This window comes from Schistocerca gregaria, chromosome 9 (genome assembly GCF_023897955.1).
Source record: "Schistocerca gregaria isolate iqSchGreg1 chromosome 9, iqSchGreg1.2, whole genome shotgun sequence".
Lineage (NCBI taxonomy): Eukaryota > Metazoa > Arthropoda > Insecta > Orthoptera > Acrididae > Schistocerca > Schistocerca gregaria.
The window spans coordinates 261,234,962-261,249,248 of NC_064928.1; the positions used below are offsets into that span (position 1 = coordinate 261,234,962).

At 42.4% G+C, this 14,287-nt stretch overlaps 1 non-coding gene across 1 annotated transcript; it reads right to left on the reverse strand.

The window, feature by feature from the left end:
• Positions 1-7,079: 7,079 nt before the first annotated feature.
• On the reverse strand, positions 7,080-7,154 carry Trnat-ugu (transfer RNA threonine (anticodon UGU)). The gene has a single exon. It is a non-coding gene; the product is annotated as a tRNA-Thr (tRNA).
• Between the last annotated feature and the right edge of the window lie 7,133 nt (positions 7,155-14,287).

Consider the following 14,287-nt stretch of genomic DNA (forward strand, 5'->3'; position numbering starts at 1 on the left):
ATTATCGCCACGAGTCGGTTCTCTGTTTAACTGCTCAAGGTAGTTTTCAGATAAAGCACTTAAAAATATTTCACTAGATTCTTTGTCCCTGCCACCCGTTATGAACGTTTGAGTCTCCCAGTCTATATCCAGCAAATTAAAATCTCCACCCAGAACTATAACGTGGTGGGGAAATCTACTCGAAATATTTTCCAAATTATTCTTCTGGTGCTGAGCCACAACAGCTGCTGAGCCTGGTGGCCTATAGAGACATCCAATTATCATGTCTGAGCCTGCTTTAACCGTGACCTTCACCCAAATCATTTCACAATTAGAATCTCCGTCAATTTCCTTCGATACTATTGCACTTCTTATCGCTATAAACACGCCTCCCCCTTTACTGTCCAGCCTTTCTCTGCGATATACATTCTAATCGGAGTTTAGGATTTCATTACTGTTTACATGTGGTTTCAGCCAACTTTCTGTCCCTAGTACTATATGGGCGTTGTGACCGTTTATTAATTAGAGCAGTTCTGGGACCTTTCTATAGACGCTCCTGCAGTTTACTATTAGCACATTAATATTGTTATTCCCTGTCGCATTTTGCCTACTCCTGCCTTGCCGCGTCTCAGGAGGCGTCTTGTCGGGCCTAGGGAGGGAATTCTCTAACCTAATAAAAGGCCCATGTGCACTCCACACGTACTCCGCTACCCTCGTAGCCGCTTCCGGCGTGTAGTGCACGGCTGACCTATTCAGGGGGACCATACATTTCTCCACCCCATTGCGGAGGTCGAGAAATTTGCACCCCAGCTCTCCGAACAATCGTCTGAGCCTCTGGTTTAAGCCTTCCACTCGGATCCAAACCAGAGGACCGCGATCGGTTCTGGGAACGATACTACAAATAGTTAGCTCTGATTCCACCCCGCGAGCGAGGCTTTCCGCCTTCACCAACTCCGCCAACCGCCTGTACGAACTGAGGATGACCTCTGAACCCAGACGGCAGGAGTCATTGGTGTCGACATCAGCAACAATTTGCAGTCGGGTGCACCCAGTGCTCTCTATCGCCGCCGGTAGGGCCCCCTCCACATCTCGGATGAGACCCCCCGGCAAGCACACAGAGTGAACACTGGCCTTCTTCCCCGACCATTCCGCTATTTCCCTAAGGGGCTCCATCACCAGCCTAACGTTGGAGCTCCCAATAACTAATAAACCCCTCCCCCCGTGTGCCTGCTCGGACCTTGCTGAAGGAGCAGCCACATGTCCATTCACAGGCAGAGCGGGCGATGCCACACGGCCAGCCTCCACATTGACCCTCCGCCTCGTGCGCCGCGAACGCCGCTGAACCCGCCACTCCCCTTGGGGAGAGGGTGGCCAGCCGCGCCCGGTACCCGCGAAGATGTCTCGACAGCAGGGACAGTGGGTGAAGCATCTAACACCTGGGGTGCACCATGCGACGCACTAGACTCCCCACTGCCGCTACACTCCGAGGCAGCAAAAGCAAAAACACACGGAAGAAGAAGTGACAAGTAAGAAAAATACAGTTAATACTTAAATTAAGGTAGCTCGCTGCACAGCAGACGTGAAGCAGACGGCGGTTAGGGCGACACATGAACTTACAACATAAAAGTAATAACAGATAAAAATACATGTTCATGAACCTGAGAGAAAATCAGTCCATAAGTTTAAGCAAACGCTATCAGCAGTACAATGAGAATCAGCTTAATTTTTCAATTAACTCCTCGACAGAATAGAAGGAGTGACCCATGAGGAAACACTCCAGTTTCGATTTGAAAGCGCGTGGATTACTGCAAAGATTTTTGAATTCGAGTGGCAGCTTATTGAAAATGGATGCAGCAGTATACTGCACACATTTTTGCACAAGAGTTAAGGAAGTCCGATCCAAATGGAGGTTTGATTTCTCCCGAGTATTAACCGAGTGAAAGCTGCTTATTGTTGGAAATAAACTAATATTGGTAACAAGAAACGACAATAAGGAATATACATATTGAGAGGCCAATGTCAAAATACCCAGACTCCCTGAACAGAGGTCGACAAGAGGTTCGTGAACTCACACCACTTTTTGCCCGAACCTCTCGTTTCTGAGCCAAAAATATCGTTCTAGAATGGGAAGAGTTACCCAAAAACATAATACCATACGACATAAGTGAATGGAAATAAGCAAAGTAGACCAATTTACTTGGCGAAGTATCACTCACTTTCGGTACCGTTCGAATAGTGAAAATGGCAGTATTAAGTCTTTGAACAAGATCCTGAACGTGGGCTTTCCACAACACCTTACTATTTATTTGAACACCTAGGAATTTGAACCGTTCAGTTTCACTAATCATATGCCTATGCTGTGATATTAAAACGTCAGGTTTTGTTGAATTGTGTGTTAGAAACTGTAAAAACTGAATCTTACTGTGATTTAACGTTAGTTTATTTTCTACAAGCCATTGACTGAGGTCATGTACTGCACTACTTGAAACGGAGTCAATGTTGCACACAACATCCTTTACTACCAAGCTAGTGTCATCAGCAAACAAAAATATTTTAGAGTTACCCGTAATACTTGAGGGCATATCATTTATATAAATAAGGAACTACAGCGGCCCCAACACTGATCCCTGAGGAACCCCCTCCCCCTTGACAGTACACCACTCAGATCCCCCATCATACTGTATTACGTTCCCCCATTTCTGTAGATCGTTCCCTAATGCTCTTCCTGAAACACTGTACAACTTCTGATTCTGTCAGTTCTTTCAGGTCCCATCTCCTTAAATTCCCAACTTTTTCCAGTTTCTTCAGTTTTAATCTACAGTTCATAATCAATATATTGTGATCAGAGTTCACATTTGCCCCTGGAAATGTCATACAATTTAAAATATGGTTCCTAAATCTCTGTCTTACCATTATATAATCTATATGAAATATTGCAGTATCTCCAGGTCTCTTCCACGTATACAACCTTCTTTCATGATTTTTGAACCAAGTGTTAGTTATGATTAAGTTATGCTCTGGGCAAAAGCCTACCAGGCGGCTTCCTCTTTAATTTTTTACCCCCATTCCATATTCACCTACTAGGTTTCCTTTTCTTCCATTTCCTACTGTCGAATTCCAGTCACCCATTAATATTAAATTTTCATCTCCCATCACTATCTGAATGATTTCTTTTATCTCATCACACATTCCATCAATTTCTTCATCATCTGAAGACTACTTTTACGACTTTGGTAGGCGTGGGATTCGTGGCTATCTTGGCCACAACAATGCGTTCACTATGCTGTATGTAGTAGCTTACCCGCATTCCTATTTTTATTAATTATTAGACCTACTCATGCATTAGCTTCATATTAGCCTTCCTAATACTTAAATCTATATCCGATGTTAACAATGACGCCGGTGGATGGACTATCACGAAATTACTGACCGTCGAGAATGTCACAAATATAACCGACAAGCTAATGGGCCCTTCACAGGAAAAGGTTTTTTGCCAGAAAACGGGGAAAACTGAAACCCAGCAAATGAGTAAAAAAGTGTATATTCACTGACAAAAAAAATAGTGTACGCACACAACTTACACAACAATAGTCTGGGATTACTCTATTACGTAATACAGTTTTTGTGATTGTATCTTGCAGCTTTAGTTATTTTTAATTAAAAGAGGCTTTAAAAGGACAGAAAGAACGTGTTGGACTACGCTACAGATCGTTCTGTTAGCACAGTGTTTACTTTGTAATCACTTTCGTTGACTTCGGCAACTCTCAACAGAAATCTCCAACCTAACCGAGACAATGTGCTACGATACAGCCGAGATCATGACAAGAGAATGGGCTACATCACACTCGAAGTAAATGTATATAGGTAAGGATCCCCATGACCTGTATACGTCTGTTATAAAAAATCTCCAAGCCACTCTCCTCAAATAGACCGCAATCTTCTCTTGACCTTCAACTGTTACTATTTCAGAATTGAAAACCAGATTCAAAGAAAATTTGGCTACAAGGCACAAAACTAGAAAAATAAAAATAATAAAAGTGAGAACGTGAAACATGTTAGCAATAACCATAAACAGGAGATTTTACAGAAAATAAAATTGAGAAAGGAAATTATTAATATTATCGACCGTTTAGGAACTCTAGGCTACGAAAGGGATGAAAACACATATCGAATAAGTGGTGGAAGAGTTAGTGTGTTTTAAGATTAAGTCCAAACAAGAATTAGAGAAAAACATATCGACGCAAGGCCTCTATTACGAAAAATTGCTAAATCTCGAGACAAATTGTGTCCTTCTGTATTTGATGAAATGTTTTGGCCCCTAGTACGGATGAAACAGTATCTGCAATATCAACAGGAACTTCGGACATGTGTTTCATATTTCATCCAAGCCTGCAGTCTATAAATATTTAAACAAAATACCACTACAGGGGAATTACTTACGGAGTAGTTCTTGGTAAAGAAACACAGGACACAATTACGTATGTGGGCTTAATACGAACTACAACTGTGTTTATAAATCGCTATAGTTGCCTTGGACTAACGACGAGCGAATATCAATATAACCTGTACGCTTTTCAAAGCTGTTATCCATGAAAAAGCTAAACCACGTATCGCGAACAAAATACTATTTAACACCGAAACAATGATATTAGCTGACAATGGGCACAGACTTTAGTCAATGGGCACTGTCGAAAATTTGTGCCAGACCAGGATTAGCACCCGAGTCCCCTGGTTACTAGGGAGAGGCAATGATCACTGTGTCCGAATTACACAGTGGTCAACAGAATATCACGAACTGCCAGAGCATGCCGTTCGTTAGATCCAAATTCTCAATTTCTCCATAGACTGCTGATGCACTGCTCCTTGAACATAATCCTCCTCCCCTTAATTATACAGTACATGGCCAAAAAAACAGACACCGAATATATGCAAACTTGGCCTTACGAACATTGCAGACGTCGTCTATGTAACACACGTCAAACTTCAAAGAATTTACCAATTCGTTGCATTGTTTACTATAGACCACAAATCAAGTAACGTAAAAAAAGCACTGCGTCTATTGAGATCATGATTCAGAGTTTAAAAAAAACTAACAAGTCGCCTACATATTACAGTTGCTGCCAAAAGAGGAGAACCATTATTTTCCCACAAAAGGAAATATAGTTAAAATGACGCTTCTATTTCGGTTAGTTTATGCGGTTACTAAAATTTGCCGTGAAAGTTACATAGTGGACTCTACCCTCCCCCCACCAGAAACGTAGTTATCGTGGCTGTTGTGAGACTTTTGTACACAGTTAGAGAAAGTGTGTTAAATGTGGCGCGGACGGAAACACTAGGCTACGCTACAGGGCAATCTGCTCGCACAACGTTTAGTCGGCATTCATAATCGTTGGCGTAAACAACTCTCAATCAAATTACCACCTTCCAACCTAACTTAGATCTCGGGCTACACTACCAATCGGCCTGTCATCACAACCAAATATTCATTGAGTGGGGGTGGGGGGATTTCCTGTATCTCTAGGAAAAACTGTCAGTTTTGTCAGACTCAACAGCAAGATTTACCAATGGTAAACACTTTTTAGACGGCTCGTAATTTTAGAATAGTCCTCTTCGTCTTACTTGGCATAAATTGTTCGCTGGCGTCCCAGCAGCTAGCTCCCTCAGTGTCTGCTTCTGCCATCGCACCACGCCAGTCTGCTGTTGTCCTAGCAGACCGAACGCACCGCACATCCGACACCTTCGGAACCACTCACTGGCCAGTTGGCAACTGAGCGGAACACTGTTTACATCGTGAAAGGAAAACTATGCAAAGATGTACACTTAAATGGCACGACTGAGTAGCACACACACAGTAATATCTGAGGAATGTCCTTCGACACGCGCAGAACGAAAGTCTTCTCGCGAACGTACAGCGTCTCTGAAAAAAAATCTAGTGACTATATTCCGGCGTTACGGCCAGGTTCTCATACAAATGAGCAAAAAAGGGTAAATTTGAAATTTTTTTTGAGACAATGAAAATACATTCGAACGATCTGTTTGGGAATTACGAGTGACAATACTATGAGCTTAATTTTAGATTTTCAATAAAAAATGGCGCCCGTAATTATGATTTGATCAAGGGCTTGCGAGACTGGAGTACGCAGAGTGCGTGCAGTGTGGCACCTCAGATATTACCTGAATTCAAAAATGGGTAACATCAGTTGATACTACATTATTTCTCTGAACTTGAAAATGGATAACATCAGTCGATAATACATAAAATTAATGGGAGCGTATACCTAACCGCAATGAAACAACCTTAAATTTAACGATACAGTGCTAATTCGAACTTTGAGTTCGATTTTGAGGGGTTTGTTTCACTCCTTATGCCTACACAAAAATTAGTTAATATTAACAAATGTCATATTATAGCTATAAGTTCCTAAGAAAAGTGTTTACTTTTAGGGGTCAGAGGTAGAAGTTAAGAGATCGAACCACTTTTAATTTATGCTGCATGCCGTTCTGAGAAAATCGTTACTCGAAAAAAAAAGTGTTCAAAGTTTAGGGAAAACATTTAGTTATATTATTACTTCGATTTGCATGAACTGAGTGTTACACATATATTCTTAATGTCGCTGAAAACGAATCTGAAGTCAGATTTTCAATATTCAAAACAGCTAATCCAATACGGAGGGCAAACGATTATGTTTTGACCAATTTTTACCAAAAATGTATTTTCGTTATTTACGTTTAGTCTGCAATTCAAGGAGTATTTATCAGCCCTTCCTCTACCTCTGATTGTTCCTAGACAGCAACTTCCTGTTCTTCTTGGCAGGAGAAGCCGATCTGTCTAAGCTGGATATGCAGCACTCGGCAGCCTGCACTTGATATTCGTCCGTATTTTCGGTGAGTATGTTTGCATGCATTCTGCAGTATGAATCCTTTTGAGCACGTGCGACACGGGACGAGTTATCATCTACATCTATATGGATACCCTGCAAAACACATTTAAGTGCCTGGCAAAGGGTTCATCGAATCACCTACACAACTGATAATTAATTGAAACCCTCAGCTGCCGACAGGTGTTGTTGATATACTTCGATGGGGACAGCTGAAAAGTGTGCCGCTACTGGGACTCGAACCCAGGATCTCCTGCTTACAAGGCAGACGCTCAATCCATCTGAGCTATCGAGGGCACAAATGAACAGCACGACTGCAGGAATTTATCCCTCGCACGCTTCCCGTGAGACTCACACCCCGAACCGCCCACAATCCGATTACGTAATGTACTTATTAGGTATTTGTCCATCCACTCATTACTGGCTCACACTAAGGTGACGATTCCCGTAAGATTTCCGGTAGCCTGTGCGCATTCGCACAGACGAAGGTCAATGGCTGGGTGACGTTTAACCATAGATATGAAGATAGTAACTGTTCTAGAAAGAACAGGCGCCACTGACGACCTTGCAGCTCTTCTAGAATACATGATAGACCGGCCGATGTGGCCGAGCGGTTGTAGGCACTTCAGTCGGGAGCCACGCGACCGCTACGGTCGCAGGTTCAAATCCTGCCTCGAGCATGGATGTGTGTGATGTCCTTAATTTAGTTACGTTTAAGTCGTTCTAAGTTCTAGGAAACTGATGACCTCAGATGTTAAGTCCCAAAGTGCTCAGAGCCATTTGAACCATCAGTCCGTATGTTTGCACACTACTTACAGTAACTTATGCTAAGGACAACACACACACAACCATGCCCGAGGGAGGACTCGAACCTCCAACGGGGGGAGCCGCGCGAGCCGTGACAAGGCGTTGGACACATGGCGGGTACCCCGCGCGGCTCATGGCAGCCGTGACACTGCTTCAAACAATGGACTGTAGAAACTTTTGTAAAGCACGGATTAAAAAAAAAAACCTTTCCGTTCCAGGAGTCTAGACAAGTACACCTTTAAAAAATGCAACTACAAAGAAATTGAATTTTCGAACGGGCCAGGGCTTAAAACTTTGAAGAGTTAAATTTTAATGGCCGTTCTCTTGTATGCAAATAGTTTCACAGTAGAAATTTCTCTAGTTTTATTTATTTATTTATTTTTTGCTGTAGGTAAAGAAGGATAGGATTCTGAGAAGGGGGAAGGGGGGGGGGGGAGGAATCTCGCCTCTCCCACCTTGGAATTCTCAGTACAGAATTTTTATTCATTACGAGATTCTCAGCCACTTGCAGAAGTGATTTCGCGTGATTCTGCAAAACTTTTCCTTTAGCCAATCGTAGCAACTATAGGATTCCGTTCCTGCTGCATGACATGTCTCGGAACTTAAACTGACCAACTTATTTGCATAAAGAGCTAGCTTATCATCCGCTTCTTTACTTACTTAGACCGTTCATGGTCTGCAAAGCATTTTTTCTTTAATCGTTTTTTTATGTCTTTTATAAACTGCAACACTTTCTAAACTTTTCTAAACTTAACGCCGTTGAAGCATGGTCTTTTGCTGAATGACCAAAAAGCAATGCTGACAGCTGGGGTCCAAGGTTTTTGTTAATCAAGCCGTTTGTATTCTTGCTTGTATAACGCATATTTCTTTATATCTAATTGAGAAGTGAAATACCGGTTTTCGTAGATGCAGATTTAAAATATTTTAATATAACGCAATAAATATTTCATTAAAATTTTCATCCCCTTATGCTCGAAGTTAAAAACCAGTGAAACACGTAGTTTTTAAAAATTGTAACAGATTAGCCGAATACGAATTGTCAGATATGCTTTCATAATGCTTTCATAATGAACCATTTTCAGAAACGTGGAGCCGGATCTGGGGGTGAATTTCCTTCTCTCCGAGACACCCGGCTTCTTCTTCGACTTAGCCGGCAAACAGGCCGAGGACGCCGGGTGGGGACCGAATATGCAGCAGTTTGTGGATGGCGACGTCGTCACTAGCTGTTGCCTTCGTGCGGGCCTCTTGTGTAAAGGGGGAGCCAACCGTGGCCAAGTGAAGGTCTGTATTCCACAGGAACGAGTTAGCATGGCACTCAGATATTTCCACGAGTCGGCGGACGGGGGTCATTTTGGGTTCTACAAGACCTTGAACCGAGTTCAGGAATACATGTTTTGGCCCAACCTATATCGCGATGGCAGGCGATTTGTTGGCAACTGTGTCCAGTGTAAGCGTGGTAAGCCCGATGTTGGGCTGCACAGAGAACTACTACAGTCGCTTAGGGAGCAGTGTCCTCTGGACCGCGACTCAAAGATCGAAACAACGATCGACGGAAACTGGCGCCAGAAACGCACCAGCTCACTCTATTTCATCCCCTTAGGGGTTGAACTTCCAAAAACACCGAAACACGTATTTTCTTATTTGTAGCCTTGAAGTCAAATACCAATTTTCGTAGATGTAGCCTTAAAAATACTTTCATAGTTCTTCCATAATTATTTATCTCAAAATAAAATGTTCATCCAATATTTCACCTCATAGAGGTTAAATTCCCAAAGATACTGGAACACATATTTCTTTATTTCTGACCTAGAAACCAGATACAAATGTTCGTATGCCTAGCTTCAAAATTACCTTAATAGCTACATGATTCAGAAATCCTTTCATGTCCTGCGTCTCCCCCTTAGAGGTGGAATTTTGAAATATGCAGTATAAGCGGTATAAGATCAACACTCTTTCCAAATCTCAAGGTTTATTTTCCTTGGCGGTCTGGACTGTGTGAGTTTCATAGTAATAGTCCTCCACACACACACACACACACACACACACACACACACACACACACACACACACACACCACTACCAATGCCACCACCACCTCCTGGGGAAATTTCTGCAGACGCCCTTGTTCCACTGCAGTCATATTTTGCCGACGACCTACATTTAGCAGCGTGGGAGGGATAGTGTCGTGCAACAGACAGTATACTCAGTAGACAACGAACTGTTCGTTGTGAAATCAGCGACATATTAACCGAGACTGACACAGAAGGTGCTGAAGGTGAAGCACACTAGACTCGTGTCTACCACGGCTTCAAATAGTATCGATTTACTATGAACGGAAGTTCCGAAAAGTGAGCAAATAATTTTACAGTAAATTCAGTACCGATGGTGAGGATATACAAAGAAAAACATTTCTATAAAATTTCAGAAATAATGAAATATTCCACTCAAGTCGCTTGACAGAAAACGCAATGGATATGCTTGCACTTAAGACGGAAGGCCCTACGTGCTTACGCAGGCTTACGACAGATCGCAAAATTCGGCAGTAGGCGTAAGCCAACCTCTTGTGCTGCCATCTGTTATTGATGCCAGGCATCAAGGTCTCAGTAGTACGACCATCCACTGGAGAGTAGTTTGCTTTGTAAGCACTCCGTCTTCAGGCCACGAGTGACCTACTGGGACAGCACCATCCGACCGCCGTGTCATCATCCGTGGAGGATGCGAATAGGAGGGGCGGGGGTCAGCACACTGCTCTCCCGGTCGTTATGTTGGTATTTTTTGACCGGAGCCGCTACTATTGGGTCGAGTAGCTCCTCGATTGGCATCATGAGGCTGAGTGCACCCCGAGAAATGGCAAGAGCGCATGGCGGCCTGGATGATCACCCATCCAAGTGCCTTCAACGCCCGACAACGCACTTAACTTCGGTGATCCCACGTGAACCGATGCAACCTCCGCGGCAAGGCCGTTGCCGCAGATATTTTACAGTAGTTGCTTACGTTTCATAATTATCTAGTTTACGGGGAAAATGTAAAAAAGGCGATTGTCACCGAAGCTACAACTAATCTGAATTTCTGGTTAGTTATCAAGTGGTCTTGTGTGCGAGCCTGAATTTTTCATCCTTTGCGGTGGGAATGATTCAAACCCGTCATGTTCTTCTTATGAAGTGTTCTATTTATTTTGCACACAATGATCGTTTGTAGTTGTCTTGAGTTACTAGGTTGATAAATTTTTGTTTGGCGCACGTATCATAACTGAGATTTGCGCTTAATGGCTGAAGGTGAATTAGCGTAATGAGTAGTAGCGAATGTTACAGTAACATGTTTGTAAATTATTTCAGGTAAATTACGTTAGTCGTGTAATATTATCCGTATACCAGTACAGTATATGGGCCAATTACGTTAGTCATGGAATACTATCCGTATAAGACTATGTCACCTTGGTGTCCCGGAATTTGCTTCAATTTTGGAATCCACGAAAGAACTGGAAATTTTCCTTTACACAGCTTTCCATATAATTTCTATTACAGTGATTCAGTCTTGCCTGTCACTCGACTTTTCTGACTGTGAAATAAATTCTATCGCTCAGGTGCTTATTACCTCTTCGTGTTTCCATTTGCCGATATTGCGCATAAACACATATCTCAAAGTTGCTATGGACATTGATGGAGCGACACACTTTTCTATGGCGACACTGCAGTTTATAGATAGAAAAACCGATCAGTTAAAACGACATGGGTATTTTAGTTCTGAATAACCGATGTCTTTCAGTATTTGTTTGCTCTCGGTTATAACAAGTATCTTTTCATTTTTTCCTGATAACCACGTAAAAACAGATATATCAATTAGCCACAGATGTCGTAGTAAAATTTTTAGTTTTCAAATAAACCTTTTTAAAAAAAGACGAGTAATTTTTATTCGTAAGATTTCCATAGCACTGAAATACGGCGTTATTACAGAAAAAAATGGGAAAAGTTATGTATGCCACTTTAATAACACTGCTGATAGAAACGAGCAACAAATGGATTGGTCCAACATTGCCGAGACAATACTGTGCCTGTTATACAAGCAGAGCGCGAGACTGGACACAGTTTCTCGCTGTTGTCGAACGTCAGTTGTAACATAGAATGGCACCATCTGGAAGTCTGGAAGTATTTTACGATATGCGGTACGAGTGAAGAACAAAGTTAGATTTGGTCGACTTGCGACATCATACAAGGAAAAAAGTTAAAATTTAACAAATCATTCATAGTTCTGGATAAAAGTAGAAAGTGCCTGATCTGCTGCTGTGTCTACGTAGTATGCCGTTATCTGCTTTTAGCCCTTAAAAACAGAGAAATTAAAACGAAAAAGAGAGTTCTCCTGCCGCAGTTTTCACTCTTTATCGCGGGACTATACGTAATGCCTGCATAGTGCTGTGATAACCGATTACAATATAATTTTTGAGCAGAGCTTCTAAAAACTATAATCAGTAGGATAATATTGCCAGTTTTCTGTAGTATAGAAGCACTCGCCAGCAGCGAAGATCGGACAAAGTTTTATTTGACTATTTAATTTAAAGAAATTAGAATTATATTAATACCGTCAGTTGCTCGCGGGCGTTGATAAATATCAACGTGGACAAGTGAAAATGTGTGCCGCGACCGGGACTCGAACCCGGGATCTCTTGCTAAAATGACAGACGCTCTATCCATCTGAGGCACAGAGGACAGAGTGTATGGTTCGACTGCAGGGACTATCTCGCGCACGCCTCCTGCGAGACTCACATTCTCACCTTGAATGTCCATACACTACAGTCGTAGAGTCCCACTCCAACACACTCATTCCTCGTGGAAGACATGTCCATATCAATATAAGTATATGGTTCTGGCAATACCAGCCATGACCTTCTTCTGTGAAGATGCACACGTATTCCCCGAACTGGACTTGGTAAGAATGTGTTCCACGAGTAATGAGTGTGTCGGTGTGGGACACTACGAATGTAGTGTGTGGACATGCAAGGTGAGAATGTGAGTCTCGCGGGAGGCGTGCGCGAGATAGTACCTGCAGTCACACTATCGTCTGTGCCCTCGGTGGCTCAGATGGGCAGAGCACCTGCCATGTAAGCAGGAGATCCCGGGTTCGAGTCCCAGACGTGCACACATTGTCACCTGTCGCCGTTGATATATATCGACACACGTGAGCAGCTGACGGTATTAATATAATTCTAATTTCGTTCTGAACGGCTGCAGGTCATCATAAGGGTATTTAATTTGACATTTTGATTCCATTTATCAAGAAACTGAGAAAGTAAAAATTGTTTAATCTTTGTTTGATTTCTACGTTTACTAGAGAAAATAATGTAAATAAAAGACTGAAAATCGGTTATTACAAGAACTGGTATTGTGACGGGCTTTAACAATTAGCTTAAAGAAGGGTTGGGAAACTGATAAGAGCCGAAAACCAGTTATTTCAGCGATAACCAACATTCCCACTGGTGTTCTGAGTGGTAAGATTAACGCACAAGGACAACAAGAACAGTTTCTCAGAAAGGTTACTGGAGCTCTGATGTTCTCAAAATGAACGGGCCAGCCATTAGCGTCTGCGAGGGTGAAGGGGAGGGGGAGGGGAGGAGGTCGGGAGGGGAGGATAGGCAAAAGGGCACTTTCACCCATCGCCCCCAACCCTCCCTGGAATCTGGAGTAAAGAGTTTTTATTCGTTACAATATACTCTTCCAGATAAGAATTCTCCACAATACTGATAAACCTTAGCTTTGGCCAGTTGTAGCGCTTATAGAGTTAGGGTCTTGTAGCTTGATGCACCTCGTAACTGACCAGCTGATTTGTACACAGAGTGCCAGTTTCAGAATCATGCACTCCAGCCCCGACGCGCCTTCCCCCCTCCCCACCACTGGAAATATTTCAGCAGACTCCAGTCTGCCACTGTGCATATATTTTGATAACATCCTGGTTTTAATAGCATCGAAGGAACAGCATTGTGCAGTAAAAGGGTAGACCTAGCACAGAACACACCATTCACAATGAAACGCATCACTTAGTAGATGGTGAAGTACTCTGAAGCTAGCCAGATAGAAACAGAACCTCCTGGCACTGCATCTAACCCAAATTCTAATCTTACACTAATCTCTTGTATGTACCTACCACGCCCTCAAAGAGCCAACGATTTACTATTATCAGAAGTTCCGAAAAATGAGGAAGAAATTGACCCACACTTTTTTGCGTTGTTTATTATTTCGATTACACCATAAAGGGAATGGACTTGTAGCCACAGGTTACACAAGCGATAGATGGTTTAAAATACATAAAAAGAGATGACAATAAGAAACGCTTTTTAAAAACACAATGATGCACGGCTTTTACGATTTTTACAGGAAAAAAATGGATGACAAAATAAGGGTTTTTCAAAAATACGCTGGTAGACAATATTGGGAATTTTTATCTTTAAAGATGACTAGCGGAAAAGCTTGGTGTTGACCAGGCATTTATTTAGAGCTGTGCGTCCACGTCCGTACTATGCAGCGTCTGGCCTTGTCCTGAGTTTTTATGACGTATCTCCCGAAACATGTGTCGTACAATGATATAATTTTGTAGGTACATTCAGCGTCATATGCGGATACTGCCTGCAAAAT